Source organism: Vombatus ursinus, unplaced genomic scaffold, assembly GCF_900497805.2.
Source record: "Vombatus ursinus unplaced genomic scaffold, bare-nosed wombat genome assembly UNPS02014812.1, whole genome shotgun sequence".
NCBI lineage: Eukaryota > Metazoa > Chordata > Mammalia > Diprotodontia > Vombatidae > Vombatus > Vombatus ursinus.
Genome location: NW_020954590.1, coordinates 40,096,120 through 40,100,354, shown reverse-complemented (window position 1 = coordinate 40,100,354; position 4,235 = coordinate 40,096,120).

Below are 4,235 nucleotides of genomic sequence, written 5' to 3'. Positions count from 1 at the left end.
CTGGGAAAGACCTTAATTTAGAAAGGCAAAGGTAACCCACTGCATCCTGGGCCATTGCCAGTCATCTTGACTTTTGTCTTGCCACTGGACTTCCATGACTAGAGAGTGAGGCTGATAACTTCGTGCAGCTCAGCCTCACTCAAATCCAATTCATGTGCAAGTCAAGACATCATTCCAGGATGTCACTGGTCCTCTTTCAGAGCAAAGGATGAACAACATCAACTACTACCTCTGTGGCAGTCTGGGGAAGCCTATGGACCCCTAATGGCAGTCTGAGGAAGGCTATGGACCGTTTCTCAAAATGTTTTTAAACATGTAACAAAGCTGTCTTCCATATGCAGCATGGGGATATTGTTGTGTGGCTCAAGGGGAGGTCAGAATAGAGACATATCTTAACATCTTTTCCACCATGTGTCTCAATGGGAGGTTTTAATTCCTACCAGGAGGGGAAGCAAGAGTTTGAAGTCAGAAGCTTGGCAACTTTGCTCTCCTCAGAAAGAAGATACCAGGTTGGAATTGTAGCTCTTTGCTTTCTTACATGTTATTAGTCTAGGGAATAACGTTTACAAGCTAAACCTCTGATCACTTTTCATTAATGGGGAAAAGAAGACCCCAAGATTTATATATACAACATTTGACTCCTTTCTCACCAAATACTAGTTTCACACGAACACACACAAACATAGCAAATGGCAAAGAAACCCATTTTCTGGTCAATAACAAAACAGAAATCAGAGAAAGCATACATATGAAAATACATACAAGAAAATAAAAGAGTGAAGTAGTTGTCTCATTAGGAATGAGGTAACTCAGCTCAACAAATGAGTGCTAGATCTCATCCAAAGGAGAAATTCCCCAAAGTCTCTAAAGTAGTAGGCTGGGGATAGGGACATGATAGAGATTGCTAGCTTCTCCCCAGAGTCTTTTTCTTCCTTCAGCAGTCTGAAGAGGAATCGGCATCATCCATCCTCTCTCTTGAAGCTAAAAGTCAAAAGTGTTCATAGCAACTGAAGAGACTGAAGAGCTTTTCTTTCTCCCTCTTTATAGTACCATTCTACCCCTCAATGCTCCACCCTGGGACAGGGATTGATTTCCATCAATGAGGAAATAGTCCCATACCAATGAGCTTTGATACTTAGGTTACAAATGAATAAAATAAAACACATAGGCTTACAAAGGAAGCCATAGATTGGTAATTTTTTTCCCAACCAAGTTCATGGACCACCTCACTCCCCTAAATTTGTCCATGGACCCCAGGTTCACAATCACTCACTTGAGGGAAAAAATATCTATATCTTTAAGAGAAAACAAATTATCTTTTTCTTCTAATCACACTCCACTGGTTTAACTAGTGACACCAGTCAGGATTGGTGGTCATCAGTTTTATCAAACAATTGAAATAGCATAGAAATGAAAAGGAGCAACAGGGAAATAGAAGCTTAGATGCTTGCTACCTTTGACAAGCAACTGGGTGTCTTTGACCCCTTCACTCACTGAGCAGAAGGGAATCAGGAAGTAAACTGTCCAGCAGTTAAATGGAGAACAGGTGACTTCAGGCTAAACACCCATTAAAAAGCAAAGAGGATGTGAACTTTTAGCAATCTCTGGCTACTCCTCATGAATCCCAACATCCACCCATGACAGCAATGACTTCATAGATGAAGGTCACACTGCCCTTGAACCCTCCCAAGGTTCCTCCCCAATCAGTTCAGCTGCTCTTAGTCATGATGGATACTGAGCCCTGTTCTATCTTTCAACCACATCTTCTTCCAATACCAAGGTCAGTGTCATGGGCTTTTGGGGGGATTCTGGGTAAAAGCATAGCAAGAATTATAAGCTCATTAGTTGAAATGTTACAATGTGAAGAACATTGGATTTAGCATCAGAAAACCTTAGTTTGAATCCTGTCTTTGCCATTTATTAATTACTTCACCTTAGTGAAGTCAACCTCTTTGGGTCTCAGTTTCTTCAACTGTAAAATGAGAAGCTAGATTTTATAATTGCTAAGGCTCTTTCAGTTCTAATATTCTGTGACTCAAATGGTAGAGGTTACAGACCTATGGGGCGGCTAGGTGACTCAGTGGATAGACTGCTGGCCCTGGAGTCAGGAGGATCTGAGTTCAAATACAGCATCAGACACTTACTAGCTGTGTAACCCTGAGCAAGACACTTCACCCTGTCTGCCTCAGTTTCCTCATCTGAAAAATGAGCTGGAGAAGGAAGTGGCAAACCACTCCAGTATTTTTGCCAAGAAAACTTCAAATGGGGTCATGAAGAAGTAGACACAACTGAACAACAGACCTAAAGAGAAGGAAGAAGACAAGCATTTAAGCGTATTCTATATTATCTCCATTTTACAGTTGAGGTAAAAATAGAGTGATTTACTCAGGGTCACACAACTAGGAAATGTCTGAGGCTGGATTTGAACTTAGATCTTTCTGACTCCAACTCCAAGACTCTGTCCACTGTTCCACCAGCTACCTCATAAAGAAGGTGTTATATTTTAGGCTAGTAAACTTTGAGCCCCTGGAATCATGCCATTAACAGCTATCTACTTATGACAGCCATTATTGTACACTGAAATGGATAAAATACAAGGTTTAAGACTCTCTTTACCAGTATCTTGCTTTTTTGGTCAAACAAATATCCTGAATTTTTCTGCAATCATTTTGGGAGGTTGAGGGCAAATCATAGAATTATACTTCTTAAGAGCTAGAAGGGGATTTAAGAGACAAAATTGTATTTATAAAACACCAGGAGGGCTATCTATTTAAAGGAACCTTCTTATAAGGGGAATTATCAATTCTCTAATTTCTCTTTTGTGTGAATCAAGATTTTGATACATTAGGCTTGCTTAAAGCATACATGTCACATATTTGCCAAACATAGAGACTAAATATAGCCTAAAGAGTTTAAATTCAGTTGGTAACTTAATCATTCTTTGTAAATGTGCCAGGTCGTATCATATTTAGAACTCTATGTTCTCAAGTGCTCTGCTCATGGAGAGAATTTGCTAAACTGATACAGGGACAACAAATTAACAAACATAGGTTTTCTGTATCCTAGGATCTTCAAATAAGAATTACATATATGATTCTAGTCCAAGATTTTCAAACTTTTGTGGTGTCTCAACAACTATCATTGATTTTGTATCTAAAATAATAATACTTCCCAAATAATAATGACTGACATTTATATGGAGACACAAACATACTGTATCTCATCTGATCCTCAATACAATGCTATAAGGTAGGTAAGGTAAATATCTTCTTTTCACAGATGAGAAAATTGAGGTCCAGAGAGGTTAAGTGACTTCTCCAAGTCAATAGTGTTAAAGTTAGGATTAGGCTCTCCAGAGATCTGATTCAAACTACTTTTCATATTAAACTGGTGCCCTTTCCCTCCCCAAAGGATATATAAATAGTGTTGCAAAAGTTAGTGTCAGAGACCACAATAGAGACTCAATAGAATGAGTCTCTACTGAGATTCATAATGAAAGTTCATTGAGGGCAGGGGCTGTTTCATTTTGTCTTTGTAACCTCAGCTCTTAAGGACTAGGAATGGATCTGAGATTTGGCTGAAAAAGCAAACTTCTGGATGAGGATACTTTCTCTACCAACACAAATGAACAACTCTTGGCAAATTATGGTCTTACAGGGTTGCTTGATATCCCTGAAAGGTTTCCAAGGTCAAAATGCCAGTATTCATTAGGGTTTCCAAAGTCAAAGTGCTGAATTCATCAGAGATCTTGAAAACTAGGTCCTCCTGAGTCTAAGACACATTCCTTAGCCATTTAGCCAAGCTTTCCCTTTTGGCACATGGTAGGTGGCTAAAAAAAATGATTGCTGAATTGAACTGAAAAGACGGAGGTATGAAAGAGAAACACAGAGAGAAGAACAAGAAGAAGAAGAACAACAAGAAGAAGAAAAAGAAGATGATTGATGATGATGATGATGATGATGAGAAAAGGGAGAGTGAATATAAAGGGGGAATGGAAAGAGGAGGGAGAGGGAAGGAAGAAGGGAAAGGGGAGAGAGAGAGAAGAAGGAGGAGGAGGAAGAGAATGGAAGAGGAGAAGGAAGAAAACAAGAAGAAAGGGGAAGGAAGGAAGGAAGGGAGGGAGGGAGGGACGGAGGAGAGAAGGAAGGGAAGGAAAGGGGGAGGGAAAGAAGGAGGAAGAAAGGGAGGGAGGAAAGAAGGAAAGGAAGGGAAGGAGGGAGGGAAGGAAGGAGGAA